The sequence below is a fragment of the Papio anubis genome, chromosome 13 (assembly GCF_008728515.1).
Source record: "Papio anubis isolate 15944 chromosome 13, Panubis1.0, whole genome shotgun sequence".
In the NCBI taxonomy this organism is placed as follows: Eukaryota; Metazoa; Chordata; class Mammalia; order Primates; family Cercopithecidae; genus Papio; species Papio anubis.
Window position 1 is genome coordinate 39,404,658 of NC_044988.1, and position 24,356 is coordinate 39,429,013.

General features: G+C 34.6%; 1 protein-coding gene across 44 annotated transcripts in view; it reads right to left on the bottom strand.

Annotated features, from left to right (window-relative positions):
- PTPRD (protein tyrosine phosphatase receptor type D) overlaps window positions 1–24,356 on the bottom strand; it is a 2,329,646-nt gene that overhangs the window by 2,042,143 nt on the left and 263,147 nt on the right. For 43 of the 44 annotated variants that reach the window (XM_017949398.3, XM_017949399.3, XM_017949401.3 and 40 more), the window contains exon 2: window positions 11,737–11,791. The exons of the other annotated variant lie outside the window; for it this stretch is intronic. The gene's annotated coding sequence lies outside the window, so the exon portion shown is untranslated. The remainder of the gene's footprint in view (window positions 1–11,736; window positions 11,792–24,356) is intronic. 44 annotated transcript variants of the gene reach the window in all.

Genomic DNA, 24,356 nt, shown 5'->3' on the forward strand with positions numbered 1-24,356 from the left:
GCTTTTTTTGGTCATGTCATTGGATAGCATGTAAAATCATGAAGTCTGTTCATGAATATTTTTTCTACTTGCAGTTCTGATGGGTAATCAAGTGGTCTGTCTGTCCCTTTTGGCTTTTGATTAGAAACAACTTAATCCGTACATTGTATGCTTAATGTCTGCTGGTTAATCCATTTTATACAAATACCTGTTTTTAAAAAGATACAAGTATACTTTTCTTATGTAGGGTTGGAAAAATAGAACGTTTGAAATAATGACACCTATAATCTTACAACATGCACACAACAACTTTACTGGCTTACTACAGTGATATTCTTTCACATTATTGAGTTCATACTACATATGCCATTTTGTTTGCTTTTTCTATTTAATGTGATATGATATACATGTTTCTACCATTTAAAATTTCATAACCGTTTTGATGCACATGACATAGTCTGTCATGTATAAAAAATTAAATTGCTACTGGATATTCACTTTTTTACATTTTTTATATTTTAAATAATACAGAAAAATCTCATCATCAATATTTGAAATGTAAAATCACTGTATTAGGAATAAAAGTTGGACTCTAGTAGACATCTATAGAACTATATTCCTGTACTTTTTCTTCTGAAAATTGTGCTTTTCTTATTTCATCCACATATCTGAGGAAGCAACTGTCAATTTGTATAACAAGAACTTGCCCTCTGGCACAGTAAACTTAAATACTTTTCTGAGAAATTTTAACTGGGACTATGAGATTGACATTACTCTGATCTGTGTGGTTGTAGTTTGTAAATCCCAACAGCTGATGATGGCGTATTCCAATATCTGGATTACGTGTACAGAGGAACCATGTCTGGTGTTAGAGGAAAAATAATAAAACAGATATATAAAGAGAAGCCGTAACAAAGGACAGAGAGTAGAGGCAAGTTTCAGATTCTCACAGAGACCAATTCCTGGGCAGATTTGCATTCCTGATTATAATTATATAATCCTGATTATAATTAAGTTATTATAAGATAACTTAAGAATCTTCTATGTTTATTACAATCTTCCCCCAACACATTTTTTGTTCCTTTTTTCCATATTTGGTTTCTATAACTTCAAAAGCTTATAATCAAAGGATATCAATATTTTAAAGGTTCTTGATGCATGCTATTGCTGGTGGTATATTTTATTGTGTCACTTTAACTAAACTGGAACTACATTTTCCATAAATTCATTCCCCAAATGGTTTGAAGTAAGATTTGACCACGAGAGAAATTTGCACATGATTTTGTAAGTAGAGAAGTGGTAGTAATGTTTACTCTCCAAAGGTGGATGTAGGATGTTAGGCTCAGGAGCAGCTTGCGTGCATCCCTGGCCTACTACTCACTTAATATTGGCAGAGGGCAGCAAAAAGCCATGTAACCCCTTAAGCTCCTTTTGATTCTCCTTATACTTCTCTAAGTTTGCATCAAGTACATGTGTGGCTCACTAGTAAAGTTAGCCAACTTCTCTTGCAGGTCATCTATACCATCAATATTGGTGGTGTGAGAAACATATATGAATTCCAGTTTATCTTTATGGGTCCCAGTTCATCCTTGAGGATTTCAGTTTTGTCCTTGTTCTCCTCTACTTCACAATCATTCTTCCTTCCTAATGGTTCAGCTGACTTACAGCAACATCACTCTCAACACCAGATGCAGAGGCAATAGCCTTCTGTAAACTGTTCCATCAGCTCTCACAATTCCATAAGATCTAATGCCTATAATAAATCCCATAGTTTGTATCATCATAGTGATCCTGCTTCTCTTACCAAACACTGCCTAATGCAGATACTGGTTTGGAAGACGATTGCTACTTCAATAAAAACAGCATGGTTTGGAGCAGCAAAACCATCTGGCCATGGCTTTGGACTCCTGCAGTGTGAGGAAGCTAAAAGGGCATTGAGGAGACTATTAACAGAAGCTTGTCTAGCTTGAAGGAGGCTATCAGTGCAGACTGAAGAGAAGGCAGCAATTAAGCCTTCCATGTGAAAGGCCGGACACTGTGGAGCAGAGGCAACCCATCTCCCCATTAACTGTCTGAATTCTCTGATCCACAGTTCTTTTGTTTTTTTTCACTAGTCTTGAAGTGGTTTGTTAAATAGTAAGAGATGGTTCATAAATAATTTGGTGCTGAAAGTGGAGCAGTCAGAGTTGCATCTGCTTTCCTGCTCTTGAGTTATACACTATGCTTCTAGAATCCTGTGTGCTTAGAGGAAATTCCCCACTTTTGCTTGTTAGTCCAAATTGAGTTTTTGTAACTTGCCACCAAAAAGAGTCCCAACCTATCAAAAATAAACTTTTTGAAATTTTGTCATGCATATTAATATCCAAAAATTTACTATGTCCTTACTTATTTATATGCAATTTTAGATGAAAAATACCTCTTAGAGAAAAAGTCATGATCACTTTCAGTTGGCATTTTGTATAAATTTAAATAAGTTATTTTGTTCAATAAATTACGTGGTCATTCCTTAAATCATCTAGGAAATATTTACTGAGTTCTTTCAATGTTCACAGTAGGGGCTTAAGCAAGGAGAAGGATATACCAAATCATAGTTTTTCTGAATAATCACACACTAGCAGCAATAAGACATGTAAACAGAAACTAACACATTTCCTTGATTCTATAATGCATTAAATTTTTACATTTAAATTGTTTTAAAATCAGGGCACATCATATACTGTTGGATGCATTTCATGTGAAAGTGTTTCTTTTTTTCCCTTGAAAATTTGCTATTAAATCAACAATGGCTTCTAAATCATCTGTAATGTCTTAGATGGAAGAAACTATAACATTGCAAAAGTTAATATATAATAAATACCATGAGAGATGCCAGGAGACTTAAAATGTTTCACCAGCTGAGATAATATAAGAAGAGTACGAAGAATGTCAACAGGGTTTCGAAGAGCAGAGCAAAGAGGCATGACATTCAACAAGGATCTCCTACTCATACATAAATGAACTTTCTTCTAATCCTCAAAAACAGCTTTCAGCAGTAGGAATTATCTTCACTTCCCTGATCATACAACTGAGGTTCAGATTAGTGAGGAGAGAAAAAAACATCTTTGAGTTTCGAACCCATATGTCTCTAAATTGAAGTGTACACTCTTTTCAGAAAATAATATTGAGGGAATTCACCTAGTACGACATACTACATGCAGTGTATAATGTGTACTACCTACACCCCTTGTCCTAAATCCTATATGTAAAATAAAACTCCGTAGGTACTAATACTAACCTCAGTCTATGGATGAGAAAACTGAGACCTGAAAAAATAAAGTAAGTTTTTCAAGGTCACACAATTAATAAACAACAGAGCTACATTCCGAACTCCTGCAGTCTGGTGAAAGAGTCTGTGCTTTTAAGCACTATGTCATGAGCCTCTCAAGACAGTTTAAGCAAAAAGCTTTGTCTGGAATCTCTAACCACCTGATTAAAAGATGCAGCCCCCTAACTTTTGATTTCCCTTTCCGAGCTCTACTGATCACCTTTTAACATACAATTGTTATATTTATTATGTATATAACGTAATGTTTGTTGCTACCACCTTCAAGTAAACTCCTCGAAGGAAGATATTTTTTAATCTGCTTTGATCATGGATGTATTTTAACAGCTTGAATCATGCCTGACACAAGGTAGGCTTCAAAAGGTATTTGCTGAATAAATAAATGATTGATTTCTGTAACATACGAAGTGAGGATATTCAGTGAGTGAACAGTAAGTGGAGAGAAACAGAGGCATGGAAGTCAGAGTTGTGTTCTGAGATCTGATTAGTGCAGTTTGCCTAAGGCGTCAGGTGGGAGCAGAAAAATCAGTGAGCAGATCTCCCTGAAAGGGGGGTTGAAGTCACTGAGGAACAACCACAGGAGCCTTTGGTCCCTCACATTTTGTTTACAGCTTGTTCAGCACTAGACACTGGAAAGGAGGGCAGGAAGACATCAAAGTAGCTGTATTGTTCATATTTTTTCTCTTTGGCAGCTATTTTCTCTATTTCCTGCTGACACTACAATTTCAGCGATTTAATGATACAATTGTTTCTGAAAACGACACAGAAACAGATACCCTCAGCCATTTAATTGGCTGCCCTGAAGAAGTGGAATCTGCTGTTTTCTAATTTCATATTTGAGGGGGTTTGAGAATACGGAAAGGTTAGAAGAAAGACAATATTTACTTCCATTTAAAAAGGTAAAATCTTAGCAAGGAATTTTAAACTCAGCCCAGTTGATTAAGGTCTGCTATTTCCATGGCAGACACCAGGATACCTATGAAGATTTCATTTGATTCTTGCAAAGATGTTACTAAAACTAAAGAAGCACAATGCTGTTAGAAAAGTCTTATTTCTTCTGTACATTTTAGGTTTTGTCTACCTAGGTCTCTAGGATTGTTGTGGAATTAGTTCCTGCATCTATGCACTTGACTGAGACTTGCTACCTTCTCGATATTTGAACTAATAAATTAAATACAATGACATTTATATTTTCTGTTGAAGAAAATTTCCCTCATTCTGCCAAATGTTACAGAAATCATATTAAAGTTGACCCAAGTTTTCCTCATTCTTCTTGTTAACATAAAAAATGAAATACTAAATTTCTAAACAGGCAAGTATACATAGTGGAAAGAATATGATTAGTATGTAAAATATTATAACAATGACCAGATACTAAAGCTAAGTATTCTGTATGAAGTAAGTATGAACTAAAGATAGGGGAAGGCCTGAAAATAATTATTCAACTTAGTTAACAAAGAAGACTCTGAAAAAAGGTTATAAGATAATAGGCAAATATACCTATATATTATATCAAATGTTAAAAGGTGACTTTTCTTTATCACATTAATAGAATAAATGAGAAAATAATATAATAATACCAATAGATTCAGAAAAAGGATTTGACAAAATCCAACTTCCATTCATAATAAAATCTCTCAGTAAACTAGGAATAGAAGGGAACTTCCTCAACTTGGTAAAAAATATCTACCCCCCTCCCCCGGCCCCCGCCAAAAAATATAACATACTGAAAACATCACATTGGTGAGAAGCTCGAAGCTTTCTTTCTAAGATCAGGAATAAAGCAATAATATTCCCTCTCACTATTCATTTCAAAGAATATACTGGAAGTCATAGATAATATCACAAGAAAAGGAAATCAATTTACATTGGTTGAGAAGGAAGAAATAAAACTGTCTTTGCTTGAGGATGACAAGATCACCTACACAGAATATCCAAAAGAAACAACAACAACAACAACAACAACAACTAAATCTCACAGAAGTAATAGGCCATTATAGCAAGATCCAGCATACAAGGTCAATAAAGAAAAGCCACTCTTTCTTTGATTGACAGTGATAAGTCAATCACTGTCTTAACCACCAGCAATTAACAAGTGGAATTTGAAACTAAAGATACAATATTATTTACATTAGTGCCCAAGAAAATGAAATACTTTGGTGTAAATCTAACAAAATATGTACATGATGTACATGATACAGACTGTGAAACTCTGATGAAAGAAATTAAAAATATAAGTAAATGGAGAAATATTCCATGTTCAAGAACAGGAAGACTCAATGTCAAGATAACAGTTCTTCCCAAATTAATCTAAATATGTATTGCAATCCCAATCAAAACCCCAGCCAGTTATATTTTGGGTATTGACAAACTGATTATTAAGGTAATACATAGAAGCAAAAACCCAGAATAGCCAAGCCAATATAGAAGGAGAAGAACAAAGTCCTGGACTGACACTACCTGACCTCAAGACTTAATATAAAAACAGAGTACTCAAGACTGTGTGGTACTGGCAAAAGAACAGATAAAAAGATCAATGGAACAGAAAAAGCACCTAGAAACAGACTCACATAAACATAGTCAACTGATCTTTCACAAAGAAACAATTGCAAAACAATGGATAAAAGATCACCTTTCCAACAAATGGTGCCTGCTACAAATAGACATCATTATGCAAAAACAAATGAAAAAATGAATCTACTCACAAATCTTGCACCCTTTACAAAAGTTAACTCAAAATGTATCACAGACCCAAGTGTAAAAGCCAAAAGGATGAAACTCTTGCAAGATAACATAGAAGAAAATATAGATGATCTTGAGTTTGGTGATGACGTTAGATAGAACAACAAAGGCATGATCCATGCAACAAATAATTGATAAACTGGAATTAGTTTAAAAAAAATTCCAGCTGAAAAAGACACTGTCAAGAGAATGAAAAGACAAGCCACTAACTGTGAGAAAATATTTGTAAAAGATATATCTGACAAAGGAATGTTATCTAAAATATACAAAGAACAATTAAAACTAAACAATAAGAAACAAAAAACTTCATTAAAAAATGGGCCAAAGACATTAACAGACATTACACCAAAGAATATATACACATGGCAAATAAGCATGTGAAAAGATTCTCACCACGTCATCAGGGAAAAGCAACGTAAAACAACATAGAGACATCAATACACACTTATTAGAATGGCCAAACTCCAGAACACTGAAAACACTAAAAGCTGTCAAGGATGTGGAACAACAGGAACCCTCATTCATATGCTGGTGGAAGTGCAAGTGGTGCATCCAGTTTGGAAGAGAGTTTGGCAGTTTCTTACAAAATTAAACAGATTTTTGCCATCTAATCCAGCAACTGTGCTCCTTGGTATTTACCCCACGGAGCTGAAAACTTATGTTCACACAGAAAAACTTCATACAGATGTTTCTAGTAGCTTTATTCATATGGTATACTTCTAATTAATAAATGTGAATACTAAAATAAGTGAAAGCCAAGACTGAATCTCAGAGTTTGAATGGAAGAGAATTAGTAAGCAGAAGGAAAATACCAGTTTTGTGTGGCTCCCAAAGTGACTACTGGAAGGAAACAAGCATGAGGATTATGGGTGGGAGTTTTTTGTGGGCCAGAAAATGGTTCACATAAATTTGCCTATTTTGCATTTGCCAGAATTCAGTCACAAATAAAAAATAACAGGAAAAGAGCCAGGATCAGCAAGAATGGGTTCTCCAGTAGCCAAGAATATTAGGTCTAGGTAATATTTATGTCTGTCCTGGATGGTTGGAAGGTTGAAGATAAAAAGAATGAATGAAAAAAAATTGAGGGGGGAGACAAAAAAATTGCAAATAACCATAGGCAGGAACTATAAAGAGCTAAATCTAAAACAAAATACTAAGGGGACACGGGGAATAGAGTATGAGTACCAGTAATGAAATCTGGAAAATACTGCTAGAACTAGACTGTGAAGGAAAACTGGAGCTTTGGAAGTTGGATTTAGGGATAAAAGTCATTCTCTATAGACAGAGATGAAATGGTTCCAGATGTGCAATGAAGAAATAAATAGCCCAGGAAATTCTGAATGGAGAGTATCCATTCAAGGTCATAGTCCAGGAGCCATCTGACAAACTAGACTAGGTCAGTTGGTTTGCGACTGCAGCAACTTCAGCAAATATTGGCATCTACACAACCTTGCTTATTTAATTTCTAAAAAGCAAAACCAAAAACAAACAAACAAAACTTTTCCTTTTCAATTTTATATTCCTAAAACCGAGTGACTCAATATTGTATTAAATTACTTTAAATCACTTCTGCAAACACCATTTATAATACAGAATTTTCCCCCTCATTATTATATATGTACACATTTTATAATAAATTCCAAATAAAATGTTAATCTAAAGGGTGAGTATACATGTACATATAGATGCAAGATACAGATATACTATTCAACATAGCACACTTTGCTCTTCCTAATGATTTATACCAAATGGATTTAGATATCATTTCAAAGAATCATATCTATCTATCTATCCACTTTCATGCATCTGAATAGGAAATTTATGTGAACAAAACAGAGATAGTATACTTTAATAGGTCCCAAAGAAATGCATAACATTTTAACATATGGAGGTTGTGCTCTAACAAACTTTAATACAAAACAATATTTTGTATATTCACTCACGCATTTTTTTTCCTTTGCAATTTGCGAATTTAAAGAAAAACCAGTTTTATATGTAATTAAAATAATGCTTAAGTCATAAAGCTCTTTTGTAATACTCAAAACTAAACCTTATTTATACTTATGTGTCAGGAACTTTACATGCATTAACTTATTTAACACTTAGAACCAGTCTATGAGGTAGATGTTTTTACAGGTGCAGAAACTGAGCCTCAGAAACATTTGAAAACTTCTTCAAGGTTATATAAATAGCAAATGGTGGAAACCACAATTTTACCCATATTACATTTTTTTCAGAATCCATGCTTTTGATCTCTTTGCCAAGCTGTTTCCCATATTATATCTTTTATATTAAAATTGTTTGCAGCAACTGCATTTTCTTAAAACTTTCCTAGTATTAAAAATTTTTAAATTTTTCTTATTGGGAAAAGCACAAACTTTTTCACTCATTTCTCCATGTCAGGTATTAAAGAGTCATGAAGTAAGTTTATTTCTATCATATGAGCTTCATTCTATTTTGAGTCCAAAGACCAACTGAGAATGCATAAAAAGATTATATATGGAATACCACTGGGTCTTGCTAGCAGTTTCAAAGTTATGTAAGGAAACAGTGCTGAGAAACCACATTCATTGCCAGTTCTCAGCACAATTGGCTACCAGGAGTCATGTATAGTAAGTGCTATAGCTCAGTACCTGCACAGTCTCACCTTTTTGGCTAATGAGTAACATTCTAGCAAGCAGAGGACTGATTTGCGAGACAGTTGCCTGAAATTTAATGCTAGATTTCTATCCATACCAATATAACTTTCAGCTGATAGTACTTCCACACACAGACAAATGAAACTGACAAAAGAACTGTCAGTTACAAGCCAATAATGCATTTCAACAAATAATTTTTTGTGTGCCAGGCACATACTGTGGGTATTCAGTGTTCATTCCAAAACCTCACAAGGTTGGCCTATTTTGACTTTTATCACATCTATAGATAAAGGTGTAGTGTTATCTTTCTTTCCCACCCCAAACTGTACTCATCTTTTTATTGCAAATACCTGGCTAAAGGAAATGTCAAACTTTATATATAGAACTTACTTGAATAGCTCCTACATCAAAGTGCTGCTTTCTTAGAAGCTCAAAACTGTTAATATGTATTGACTTAGCAAAAAGAACTCTAATGGTAAAGGCATTGCTTTTGAGAGAGATAGCCCATGTTTGGAACAGGAGAAAAAATATATACATTTTTCTCTAAGAAAACAGAGCAGAGATTCAATATAGAAAGGATAAGCTTAGCAGATATATAGCTTATAGGACAAATTAATACAAATTAAATAGAGTATATTGCTAAAGAGGACCTGGGGTCATAAATATAATATAGACCAAAAAAAAAAATTCCAACACGGAAGAAAGATTCATGGATATAAATTCAACTGAGCAAGAACAAAGCAAATTGTTCAGAGTTCAGCTGTCATTCCTTGCAAGATAAGCAAGCAGCAGAGTATCGAGGTGAGTTAATAAGCAGAGTTAATAAGGAGCAGAGCATCAAGGTGGCATTGTTTAGCTTTGTTAGTGGATACATATAAGTCCTGGAACAAGGTTTGTAAAATGAGGAGAGTCCTGAAGATTAAAAAGGAATCCTTATTCGGAGAGAAGTTGCCCAGTACTGGTCATCTAACATTAGGGCGGAAAACTTCAGACCACTTTCTTCTCTGAGTGTTACAACCACACAGTTGACATTTTAGGAACTAAATCATTCTTAATTTGCATAAAGGCTTTTTCATTGTTGTTCTTTTGTTATACAGTCAAAATGCTTTAAAATAACACACTTTATTCCTGTTTGTTTTGCTCTTCAAGAGAAAAGTAAGCATCCCTTACTGTTTTTGCACTTCCCTTCATCTGAACTGCAAATTTAAGGTAAGCAGGAATCTTCAAAGCACGAAAAGCATTTTCACTCTGAAAGACTTCTTATCTTGGAAGAAATAAGATTCCAAGATAATAAAAATCTATCGTGATATCTATTCTCTCTCTTATTTGACAAGGATTTTCAAGATGGATCAGCAAGATAGAAAGGGAATTTATTCATTCTACCAATATTTATGAAGAAAAGGGCATTTGGGAGGAAAATGGATATTGGATCCTCCTCAAAGTTGCTATAGAAACCTGGGTGATTACAGCTAATGGCGTGGGGAGAAGTCCTGTTATCTTTAAGAGATTAACAGAGGCCGGGCACGGTGGCTCAAGCCTGTAATCCCAGCACTTTGGGAGGCCGAGACGGGCGGATCATGAGGTCAGGAGATCGAGACCATCCTGGCTAATACGGTGAAACCCCGTCTCTACTAAAAAATACAAAAAACTAGCCGGGCGAGGTAGTGGGCGCCTGTAGTCCCAGCTACTCGGGAGGCTGAGGCAGGAGAATGGCGTAAACCTGGGAGGCGGAGCTTGCAGTGAGCTGAGATCTGGCCACCGCACTCCAGCCTGGGTGACAGAGCGACACTCCGTCTCAAAAAAAAAAAAAAAAAAAAAAAAAAAAAGAGATTAACAGGAAACCTTGGTCTCATTATTTTTTCATTCCCCACATTGCTCTGATGATAGCAATGTACAGATTAGAACCAATAAACAACAATAATAACAAAACAACACCTTCGATGTCTCCTTATTATTTATAAAGTAAAAATATAATTTTGAAAATTCACCTTCAAAAGCTTCCATCAACAAATCCCACTCCAACCTTCTGAAATAACACCTTATTCTTCACAACTATATTCTTTGATTTAGCATATGCCATATTGACAACATATCCCTATTTATTTCCACCTTTATGTTTCCGTTCATACTCTCCTCTCTAAAGAAAATGATTATATCTAACTCCACATATATTCATCTCATCCAGAAAAAAAATGCTAATTACTTTTTTCAATAATTATTTCATACTACAAGAGCTAAATTAGCCTCTGTCTTCTAAATGCTCATTCCACATTATCTGGACAAGTTCTCAATGTCCACCTGTGATACGGTTATGTATATTTGTTGTCAATGTTTTTCCCCATGTTTACAAATATCATTGTATATAATGTTCTCATAGCAACCAGTTTTCAAATAATTGCTAGCTGGGAGTCAATAGCAAGAACATATACAGTGTCAACCCAAGTGGATCTTTCATGATTCAGTTTTCTCTTAGCACCTTGAACTATGCACTGTATCACACAGCTGGCTATATCACACCAGTGTGAGATTATATACTATTTGTATCGGTCTCTGCTTTTTTTTTTTTTTTTGGTTTAAGTACAAAATTGTGTGATACCAAAGGTGAACATCTTCAAAGTCAGAGCTATTGAAAATTAAAAACTAGCTCAGATATTAAATAGCCCCACATATTTGGATAAACTACCAACCATCCTAGAGCCTTAATTTCTTTCTACAACAGAAATAAAACCATTTTTCTTACAATATTTTTGTGAAGATTAAATTAGATGATTCACATTAAGAATCTAGGACATGGAAAGTCCTCAAATGGATGCCAACATCTGATGAGCAATACTGTCAGAAGATTCCATAATTCACTTTGAAGATTTCTCCAAAGTGTATAGCAATACTAAATCCAGGTGGCACACCATTAATGCACTGACCATATGTGATCTAAGCAGGAATAAGAACATGGTTTCATGTTTTAAATATTATTTCTGAAATGAGAAGCATTATTATGCAATGGATAGAATTCAGTTTCTTATTATCTGTTTCGAGTTCACAGATACTACTTACTAGTTGTGTGACTTTGAGACAGGTCCTTTACTTCTTTGATTCTTCATTTCTTCACCTGCAAAAATGAGGACATTGGGCTAGATCCATTATTTTACATTAATTTTTAAAAAGTATTGCTTTCTTCATTCTGTGAATAAAATTTTATGGAAGTAAAAAACTGAAAGCATTAAAAGCAGAGTTGCTTTGAATAATACAAAGAGAAAATCTAGGACCTCCAACTTTTGGTATAAATCTAGTCTATGGTTAACAGCAGATTCATGAAAAATTGTGATAATCAGTTACTAAGGCTTACTCAGAAAGTATATACAAGAAATGCCAAACTCTAAACCATTACAGTCACTGAATATTACCTAAAGAAAAATAGTCTTTGAAGCTCCAATAATTGTGCTGAATACATTGTCTAATAAGCTGAAAATTATAAGGTGAAATTATACAACTTTAATGATTGAATAAAGAAAAAATGTGACTCATAAAAGATAATACACCAAACAAATGAGAGTGATCAGACATTAATATTTTGTGTTTTAAAGACAATATTGGGTGCAAAATTCATATGGATGAGTTATGTCTTCATACTTTTAATATTGTTAAGCATGTGTCAAGATGACTACAGTATTATAGAATGGTCAGTGTGCAAAAATTATACAAGAAATCATGTAAGAAATGAAATGTGGCTTTAAAGTCTGATAGATGGTTTTAACATTTTAACACTGTAGTTCTGGGCAGTTTACAAAACCTCTCTAAACTGCTGCTTATCTGTCAAATGCAGATAGCAATATTGATCTTCTTGTCATTTGTTTGTTTTGTTATTATTAAAGGATATTTGATATAGAAAGCAGCAGCTCATACTGAGTTCCTAAGTAATATTAATTCTTTTTTCCCTGTCCTTTTATGTAATTCCATATGTATTGTTAATATTACCCAGCATAGAGTGTTAAGCAATCTTAGCAACTCAACTTTTTAATGGTATCTTTCACAGTGGTCTCTAGCTTTCTAACCTTTTGAAGCTGTTAAAATAAAGTCAAATAATGATACTGCTGTGGCTTAAGTGTATGCTAGGATCAATAAATTGTGGTTCTTGAAATAAATTGCAATTAAAGGGATAGCACTTGATTGCTTGACAGTAGGTAGTCTTTTGGCCCAAATAAACTTGAGTATCAGTCTGATTCATAAGCTAATTAGTATGGACTTCACTTGCATTTCACTGGAAGACCATCAGATCGTATTGACGCCTGTCCACATCATAAGTTATGCCCCTGATGTTGACCTGTGTCATTCATAGGTAACTAATCCTCTTTACTTCTTTACTTTGCTTATTCAAGATTATAGTCAGCATTTTTAATAAAGTAGAATATAGAAGAAATTTAACATGTTTGTAAATAAGCACACTAACAGCTCTAAAAACTTCAATACTGTTGCCTGCCTTTTTACATTTCTATACATTTAGGATGAAATATGCCTTAATTCAGATATGACAAAGGCATCAACATTGTAAAGAATGATGATTGTTACTGAATCTTTGTAGCAATAGAAAAATTTATGGAACAACAAATACACTAGAAAACACAACAGGATAGATACTTCATGGCAAATTATTTGAATTAATCTGAAAATAAAGAGTCAAAGTATTGTCCTCAAACATATAAATGTACCTACTTAGAGTATAATATTATTTTATTATTCTTAATTTTCAGCACCTTGTATTCCATGTGGTGTTTTGTATTTAATAAATTCCAGCATACACCTGTATCACTATTGAGTGAATATAAGCCATTCAGAGACTAAAGCAAAATAAGTTAAGCAATCCCTTGGACTGTAAATTCCATTAAGAGAAACAATGTTCTTGTGTTTTCTTCCTCTATATATCTACTTAGCAGCATATGTCCATCCAGAGATTAAATAAATGTTTTGAATGAACAACTTAAGAAGGTTGGATTTCTGAAAAGGGACAATGTTTAAATATAAAGTATCTTCTCCATTTAAATAGCCTTACCTCCGTACCTCTTGTTTGTTACACACATTTTTTTTAATACACTCTAAGTTCTAGCGTACGTATGCACAATGTGCAGATTTGATACAAAGGTATACCTCCATGTTGGTTTGCTGCACCCATCAATTCATCATTTACATTAGATATTTCTCCTAATGCTATGCCTCCCCCAGTCCCTCACCTCCTGACAGGCCCTGGTGTGTGATGTTCCCCACCCTGTGTCCAAGCGATCTCCTTGTTCAGTTCCCAACTATGAGTGAGAACATGCGGTGTTTGGTTTTCTGTTCCTGTGTTAGTCTGCTGAGAATGATGGTTTCCAGCTTCATTCATGCCCCCGCAAAGAACATGAACTCATGCTTTTTTATGGCTGCATAGTATTCTATGGTATATATGTGCCACATTTTCTCAATCCAGTCATTTGGGTTGGTTTCAAGTTTTTGCTATTGTGAATAGTGCCACAATATACATACGTGTGCATGTGTCTTTATAGTAGCAGATTTATAATCCTTTAGGTATATACTCAATAATGGGATCGCTGGGTCAAATGGTATTTCTTGTTCTAGGTCCTTGAGGAATCGTCACACTGTCTTCCACATAGTTGAACTAATTTACACTCCTGCCAACAATGTAAAAGCATTTCTATTTCTTTTCTATTTCTCCACATCCTCTCCCGCATCTGTTGTTTCCTGACTTTTTAATGACTTCTATTCTAACTGGCGGTGATGTTATCTCACTGTGGTTTTGATTTGCATTTCTCTGATGACCAGTGATGACAAGCATTTTTTCATTTATGTGTTGGCTGTATAAAAGTCTTCTTTTGAGAAATGTCTGTTCATATCCTTTGCCCACTTTTTGATGTGGCTGTTTTTTTCTTGTAAATTTGTTTGAGTTCTCTGTAGATTCTGGATATTAGCCCTTTGTCAGATGGTGGATTGCAAAAATTTTCTCCCATTATGTAGGTTGCTTGTTCACTCTGATGGTAGTTTCTTTTGCCATGCAGAAGCTCTTTAGTTTAATTAGACCCCATTTATCAATCTTGGCTTTTTTTGCCATTGCTTTTGGTGTTTTGGTCATGAAGTCCTTGCCCACGCCTATGTCTTGAATGGTATTGCCTAGGTTTTCTTCTAGGGTTTTTATGGTTTTAGGTCTAACATTTAAGTCTTTAATCCATCTTGAGCTAATTTTTCTATAAGGCATGCGGAAGGGATCCAGTTTCAGCTTTCTACATATGACTAGCTAGATTTCCCAGCACCATTTATTAAATAGATAATCCTTTCCCCACTTCTTGTTTTTGTCAGGTTTATCAAAGATCAGATGGTTGTAGATGTGTGGTGTTATTTCTGAGGCCTCTGTTCTGTTACATTGGTCTATATATCTGTTTTTGTACCAGTACCATGCTGTTTTGGTTACTGTAGTTTTGCAGTATAGTGTGAAGTCAGGTAGTATGATGCCTCCAGTTTTGTTCTTTTGGCTTAGGATTGTCTTGGCAATGCAGTCTCTTTTTTGGTTCCATATAAACTTCAGTCTTTTCCAATTCTGTGAAGAAACTCATTGGTAGCTTGATGGGGATGGCATTGAATCTATAAATTACCTTGGGCAGTATGACCATTTTCACAATATTGATTCTTCCTATCCATGAGCATGAAATGTTCTTCCATTTGTTTGTGTCCTCTTTTATTTCATTGAGCAGTGGTTTGTAGTTCTCCCTGAAGAGGTTCTTCACATCCCTTGTAAGTTGGATTCCTAGGTATTTTATCCCCTTTGTAGCAATTGTGAATGGGAGTTCACTCATGATTTGGCTCTCTGTTTCTCTGTTATTGGAGTTACACACTTTTTAAAAAGCAAACCAAAATCAGAATCAAATAAATAATGTTCTCATGCCATGCTTTTTGTGTTGTCTCATATTTATGTTATTCATTTTAGATGCTATTATATCTGAAATCATATAAATCTTCTATTATACTATAATAATGTAATTTTATGTTTCTGAGCATTACATCCTTTCTCCCTTCTCATAGAAAGGAAATTTGGTGAAGACTAAGGCTAAAAAAGACTTATATTTTTGTATGCTGATGAATTCCTATCACCTCCCATTGCATCTGATTCATTTCAAGTGGTCAATAAATATTTGCTGGGCAAATTCAAAATTATCAAAATTCAAAATAATCAAAATGATTATAAATTTTAAATATTATTTCAGACAACCTCAATTTACACATGGAAATATATTTTCATAAATTTATAGCAAACTTTTTTTTTGTTTAAATTTTTTATTATACTTTCAGTTCTGGGATATATGTGCAGAACGTGCAGGTTTGTTACATAGGTATACACGTTCCATGGTGGTTTGCTGCACCCATCAACACATCATCTACATTAGGTATTTCTCCTAATGCTACCCCTCCCCTAGCCCCTACCCCTTAACACGCCCCTGTGTGTGATGTTCCCCTCACTCTGCCCATGTGTTCTCATTGTTCACCTCCCACTTATGAGTGAGAACATGTGGTGCTTGGTTTTCTGTTCTTGTGTTAGTTTTCTGAGAATGATGGTTTCCAGCTGCATCCATGTCCCTGCAAAGGACATAAACTCATCCTTTTTTGTGGATGCATAGGATTCCCTGGTGTATATGTGCCACATTTTGTTTGTCCAGTCTATCACTGATGGACATTTGTGTTGATTCCAAGTCTTTGCTATTGTGAACCGTGCCACAAAAAACATATGTGTATGTAAGTCTTTATAGTAGAATGATTTGTAATCCTTTGGGTATGATCCCAGTAATAGGATTGCTGGGTCAAATGGTATTTCTGGTTCTAGATCCTTGAGCAATCACCACACTGTCTTCCACAATGATTGAACTAATTTGTATTCCCACCACCAGTGTAAAAGCGTTCCTATTTCTCCAATCCTCTCCGGCATCTGTTGTTTACTGACTTTTTAATGATCACCATTCTAACTGGTGTGAGATAGTATCTCATTGTGGTTTTGATTTGCATTTCTCTAATAACCAGTAGCGATCATTTAACCTCTTTCATATATGATGACACAGAAAATATATAGAATTTAAGCAGTTATTTTGAAACACAACTTAAAACAGTACAACCAGTCATAGTATTTGAAAGAAATGGGATTCTAAGCTTAAAATGCTTAAGTAAATGTTTCCATGTAAAAATGGTAGAAGCCTATGAAAATAATTAGAAGCAAAACATATTCCCTAGCTCTTAATGTCATCCAAAACAAAAACCTGTGTTCCTTGAAAGCAAAATATATATCTTATTGACCTTGTTATGTCCAGCAATGAACATGACACCTGGTTCATTTTGAGGCTTCAATTCATGTTTTAAATGCCTTAATGAATGAATCAATCAATGAGGAGGTTCAGAATGTTTAGGAATTGAAAATTGATGCATAAAGTATGAGGAGGACAAAATAAAGATCGAAAAAATATATATAAGAATATATGATACAGTAATTTAATAATTTAATATCAAAAAAACAATTCATGTGCTGTAGTTTCATAAGATTATGGTTTTATTCTAAACTGCAAATGATATTAGAATTCCAGAAAATATAAAGTATGTTTGCATAGGTAGATTTTTAAACATTCATGATGAGGCATTATCTCTTTCCATTCTAAGGTCAATGAGCTGAGATTCGAGTTGTAGAAAATATTTGACAGCATCTTTTTCCCATGCCTGTAAACTGATCTGGTAATCAGAAAGGATATCTTGTTTTCCTGTCCTTGTGTTACATTTACTGAAGTGAATGGGTGGAAAAGTTTGCACAGGTGTGGGTCTGAAAGCAAGAGGTAATGTAATTTCACAGAACATGTGATTTGTCATAGGCCTTACAGCAAGTGTCATAGCTCTGAGTAATCTTAGATCTATCCATCTGTCTAACTATCAATTTGTTAGAAATCTTACAATAAGGAATCATAGTTTTATGAGCTGCATAATTATGATGTCATTACAATAAAGCAAATGTTTAAATACTTTTATCTTTCAGGTGGCCACATGCTAGACCATACGAAAAAAAACAAAAATTATCTTTTCTGTCCTTACTATAAGGCACACCTCCCCTCCTAGCCTCCCTGGAATTTCACTCTCATCAGCCCAGATCTCCACCACACACCCAGTTGTCTTTCCCTACTCTTCCTTTCTCATTCCTGTCTTTACACTTCATTGTCTGCCACTGTTTTTCAATGGAGCTGGTCCAGAACTAGCCCTGCCTCTAGAGCATATTTTGTTTTTCCTCCATGTATTTTTTTCTGTCAAATTATTTCATTGTAAATACAATTTTTGTTGATGCATAATAGATGTACATAGTTTCAGGTATGTGTGATAATTTAATTCATTAGCATAATTTGTTTGATTTGTAAATATGGAATGTCCATCGTCTTAGCTATTTGTCTTTTTTTGTTGTTTTCTTGTTTTGTTTTGTTTTGTTTTTTGAGACAGTTTTGCTCTTGTTGTCCAGGCTGGAGTGCAATGGTGCAATCTCGGCTCACTGCAAACTCCGCCTCCCATGTTCAAGCAATTCTCTTGCCTCAGCCTCCCAAGTACCTGGGATTACAGGTGTCTGCCATTACACCCGGCTAACTTTTGTATTTTTAATAGAGATGGGGTTTCTCCATGTTGGTCAAGCTGGTCTCGAATTCCCAACCTCAGGTGATCCACCCGCCTTGGCCTCCCAATGTGCTGGGATTACAGGCGTGAGTTACCGCACCTGGCCAGCTATTTGTCTTTATGATAGAAACATTCTAATTATTATTTTCTAGCTATTTTGAAATGTACAATAGGCTGTGAGTGGTGGCTCATGCCTGTAATCCCAACACTTTGGAAGGCCGAGGCAGGAGGATCATCTGAGGTCAGGAGTTTGAGACCAGCCTGGCCAACGTAGGGAAAACCTATCTCTACTAAAAATACAAAAATTAGCCCAGCGTGGTGGCATGTGCCTGTAGTCCCTGCTACTCAGGAGGCTGAGGCAGGGAGAATTGCTTGAACCCAGGACATGGTGGCTGCAGTGACCTGAGATCATACCACTGCACTCCAGCCTGGGCAGTAGAGCAATACTTCATCTAAAAACAACAACAAAAAAATGTACAATAGATTCTTGGGAACTATAGTCACACTACTGATCCATCAAGCACCAAATCTTATCTTATGTCAAACCTTATATTTGTACCCATTAATCAACTTCTCTTCCGCTCTCCTTCCTTGTTACCCTTCCTGGCTTCTGTAGGATTACTTTTTTATAAGGCAATGTTAAGATTGGTCTGAGCTTCTAACTATAAACTCTAAAATATCCATTCACCTATGCCAATAATCTACTTTCTTAATATGAAATGTTGTTATCTATCTAGGTTTCTAAGCGTGCTATTTAATTTTAGGTAAAATGAATGTTAGAAAACAGCATTTAGATGGAAAAAAACAACCAAAATGATTTAAAACAGGGTTGACAAGCATACGCTGCAAGTGATAAAACACTGCCCCTTCTGTGGTACACATCAACACTCAGTCAAAATTCCTTCCCTCTAAGCAAGGATGCAGTCTCTGAATTCTTCTAAGTAATATTCCCTTGGTCAGAAGAAGCACAAAACTTGTCTTCTCTGTATTAAAAATGTACCTTTTAATATATGCTATTGAAGAATGAAAAAAGTTTACCTCCCCTGTTTGCATATAACATTTGTTATATTATTTCATTTTCAAAATCTTGTAAAGTTTTCCTAATAATGTGAGTAAAGTGCTATCACGGAACTTAGATATATGTGTGACAGGAAAATAAATCTTGGGACCTTAAACTCACTAAGCTAAAGGGAAAAGTCCAGCTGGGAACTTGGTCATGCAAGTCTGCCTGCTATTTTGGTCCCTAAATAAGATGGATACAAAGATGAAAAGCTACATACCTCCCTCACATTTTGCCCACAAGTAAATTCCTTGTGGGCCCCAAGATTTTTATCTTCAAGCATATCTGTCAAAGTTCACCATGGCAATGTAATTGATAAACGTATCAATTATCTTTGCAGGTACAGGGGACATAGGACAGAACTCAGAGGCATCCCTCTGCCAACCTGAGACAAATGCATATCTGGTTGTTTCCTCTGCCTTATTGTCTATGTTATATTATATAAAAATGCAGGTTCCCTGAGCAGGACAAAGGCATTAATATTCTCCCCTACTGCAATCTCACATGATAACTGTATTTCTCAATATCCTGTCCTTTCCCCTTTAAATTTGAAGCCCTCAAAATCATCTTTGGGGAAAGTCATAGACCTGTTTCCAGTGGGGTGGGGGTGGGAGGCATCCTTAACTTTGGCAAATAAACCTCCTAAAATGACACTTGCCTGGATCATTTTCGTTGATTGACATATGCATACAAACACGCACACAAACACACATTCATACATATTTTCTAGCTGTAATTACAGCCCCTGAAGATAAATTTTTCCAGTTAACATTGTGGCCTATGTTCCCATCTGTCATACCTAAATAAACAAGTTACTAAATATGAAATGTGCACAGACACATACACAAAAATGCATATACATAAACCTCTCTATTTGATATACTGTGGATTTCTTTCCACATCCCTCAGTATTTTTTTTAGAGTGTCATTTGAATAGGTATTTAAGTTAAAATTAATTTTGACTGTGCGAATACATGAAAAAGTACAAAAAGGTCATTTTCATTTCATAATATCTGTGAATTTAGGCTTAATTTAAAGTTAATCATTAAAAATAAATTTTTAAAAGTCACCTTTGGTAGGCTGAATAATTGCATCACAAAGAAGTCCACATGATAATTCCAAGTACCTGTGAATATCTTACAGGTGTATGCCACCACACCTGGCTAATTTTTATATTTTTAATAGAGATGGGGTTTCACCATATTGGCCAGGTTGGTCTTGAACTCCTGACCACAGGTGATCAGCCCACCTCAACCCCCAAAGTGCTCGGATTACATGCATCAGCCACTGTGCCCAGCCAGGACCCTTTTTCTTTTAAATAATTAAAAGAGAAACAGCAATGCCTGTCAAGGCAGCTAGATTGGTCAAACTAACTTGGAGGACAATATAAGTTCACAGACTAGAAAAGTCTATGGGACATTATTGATTAGACAATACTTCACAAATTAATATAGACCCATTTCATTGGGTGTGCAGAGTATGCATGTTTTTTTCTTCTCAGCACCCTGGATTATATCTTAAGAGAGACGCAGCATAGAGGCCTTATCAGTTTTTAAATGTTCCAGGCATTAATTAGCAAAGACCCTCTTTTTGTTGTCAAAATATGGTCAAGGGAACTGTAAGAAGAAACTTTAAAGACCAAGTCAATTTATCTTGTAAATAGTCATTCTAAACAATTCTGTTATCTAAATATTACCTTTATTTTACATGATATTTATTTGATATAATATACTTTAGGGTAGCTCACTTAATCTTTCCCGATATCAACTTACTTAATATTATTTATACCATTGAAAACAATATACCATTATTTTATAAAATTAAAAAATGAGCATTTACTTTGTTTGAGTCTCTCTGCTAAGCTTTTTACATATATCATATCATTTAATCCTCATTACAATATACAGAACATATTGTCATTATTTCTATTTTACAGATGATGACACAGAGGCACCAAAAGAAACGTAATTTTCTAAGATCAGGATATTGGTTAGTGGTCAAACGGGCCATCTGCCAAAAGAGTCTATACAGTATTACACTGCATATAAAAAAGATAATAAAGACTTCTGCACAACTTCTCAGAACAATAAGTAGTATTAAATTCATCTATGCATTCATTCCTACATTCCATCATAAATCTAATGATCATCGTGCACTTAGGATGTGCTCACCAAATATTGAGCGTGGTGGGATACAGCTATGAACCAAGAGACAGGTGTTTGGCCTTATGGAGTTTACAGGATTGGTGGAAAGACATCATAATTCCTTAGAGTCATAAAATGGTGATGATATAAAAAAGAAAGTACAGTGAGCTATGATAATAGCAGAGAAGAGATGGGTATAATACTGAAGAAAGGAGCCAAAGCTCAGTTTTAGGGAAATGGCATTTGAGCTAAGATACATAAAAGGAGGTTCACTAGGCAGATACCAAGAAGAGAAGTCACAATATATAAAGTCACTTTATAAAGTATTAAAGAATTGTAAAATCTGAGGCATTAAGCATTAAAAGAGAGTTGTGACAAATGTGTTGAAGAAAAATATGCTTTGCAAACTCAGTTGTACATTTTTTTTGTATCATCTACTATCGTGGATTATCTAAATTACTGTCGCCCTCCATTTATGTGGATAACGAGTTGACTAAGTATTGAGCATGATTAAAATCAATGAATCATGTCTTTTCCTGGCTCCACGCATTGCCTATCATATGGTCGACAATAACTAATCTGTTTCTTTTAGTGCCCAATTACACTGTGATGGAGATTAAGAGTCACATACACAAACCTTCTTTGTAGAAAAGGGAATGGATTTGTTCACATGGGACCTCTTATTCGCCAGTAAGAAAATATATTGTACTGGAGTCATGAAATGATTACTGATTGCTGAATAGCCACGTTGGATTCAATCATAGCTGGAACCCTTAGCCTTTAACTGTGGGAAAGAGAGGATCAAAAGCTATAATTTATCCAAGAAATAATACTAGGCAATCAGAGGTTAGTGCCTCTCATATTTTAATTCTAACTTTTTTGTTTGTTTGTTTGTTTTAATGACAGAGAGGGTTCCTAAAATCTTGTATCACATTTGCACTAGAAAAAAATTTACACTTTTTCTCTTTGTTTCTTAATTTCCTAAGCTTTTTGAGGAATGAAAATTTGAAAATGCAGGAAAATGTAGAGGCCTAGAACATAATAGACACATTCATTTCCCAAATGATGGTACTTTGACAGTGAAAGGGGATGGGTCACAAATGGAGATGGTCATAGATGGGTCAGCAAACCTCCTTAGGAAAATGTGCCCTACAAAACAGCCTGAGTTTTGTGTCAGGATTAGCTATGTATGCTAATTAACTTTGGAGGCATTGATAGGCAAATCCTATTTCATTAAGCTTCATTTTGAGAACTACATGTGGTGGAAAGAGAACTGAATAAAGTGGCTTCTTAGTTCCCCAATCTCTGGACTCTGCTTGTAGTTCTAAAGCAAATCATATTTACCTCATTAACCTTTGGCAGACAGTTCATTTTCACCTCATTTTTGAAATTAAATTGAGTTTACTTCACTGGCTTTTTAAGAAATCACTGTACTAAAATAAAAACATATAACATTACTTTATCCTGTTTTAATATCAATAGATTCTTTTAAATATACAAACCCTCCTGCTGATCCGAGTCCTTGTTTCATCACTAGAAGTACTTGACTCAATATTAGTACATCACTTCAATTGGGCAGATTCTTATACTGTTTTGACCATTCTCATTCCTATTCTTCTTCCATCCTCTCTACCACATTTTGTTTGACTAGGGCTGAATTAACATGATTTATTGCTATTCAAGTAGAAATTTTATATCACCTTTGTAGACAGAGCAGTTGAGGTCCTGCATATGAAACACACAATTGTCTTACCTGTAAGGTCAAAGTAATGAAATATAGATCAGACGTAGAAATAGCTATATATGCATGAGCATGTGTATTTATAATTCTAAGAACATAGGTAATTGAATGTATTGCTTGTTCAAGCATCTTGAGGTGTTGAATATAAGCCTTTCTTACAATCTATTACTATTTAAATATTCAATGATGAAGTGGTTATATTTCTATTACTCTATATACTCACTATAATATTTAAATGTTCTCTAAGTGACTAAAGATAAGTACAATCTGCAAAATAGGCTAAAATCTCCTTTACTCAGGATTTTATCTAGAGAAATCCTCATTAACTCTTACCTCTCTGCCTCTCCTTAAGCATAATACTGATTCCTAAATGCTGTAATACCTTTAGGTGGCTTTTTAAATCATAAAATAAATATTAACTTATATTCAACAGTTTTCGGTTAAGTGAAATACTCATAAAATTGATAAGCCACAGAGGGTATGTATGTGAGGCAAGGTATATATGGAAATTTGCCTTTTAACAAGTCCCTTAAAATTACCAGAAAACCAAATTTTCAAACAACATATCAGCTAGTTTACCTGAATTCAAAATAGAATAATCTTTTTAAAAATAATCATATCTATATACTCAGCTAAATCACAACTTTATATTTGAATTTATTTCTCCCTTAAAATTAATATTTCAGAGGTGATATTGTGGTCATATTAATGGTGTTGAGGTAGTCCTAATGTTCGTACAAAAAACACATCCTCTGTGAAAAACTTACAATAATGGTCTAGGATAAGAATGGAACCACTAAGGAGAAAATCTAATGCTTTTTCTTTTCCTGGCATTTGACTGTTTCAGAGCTTGTTTATTCCACTTCCTAATACCACTTTTCAGTCATCAATATTAATTGAATACTTTGTTCACATCATTATAATAAGAACTATTTTAATTCTACCATATTCTGTTCTCAACAGTACAACATTTCTTACAACTCCTGTCAACCTCTGCATGGGAGAAGAGAGGATTTGGAGGTATAGAGAGGATGAGTAAAAATTTTTAGCAGAAGAATTATAG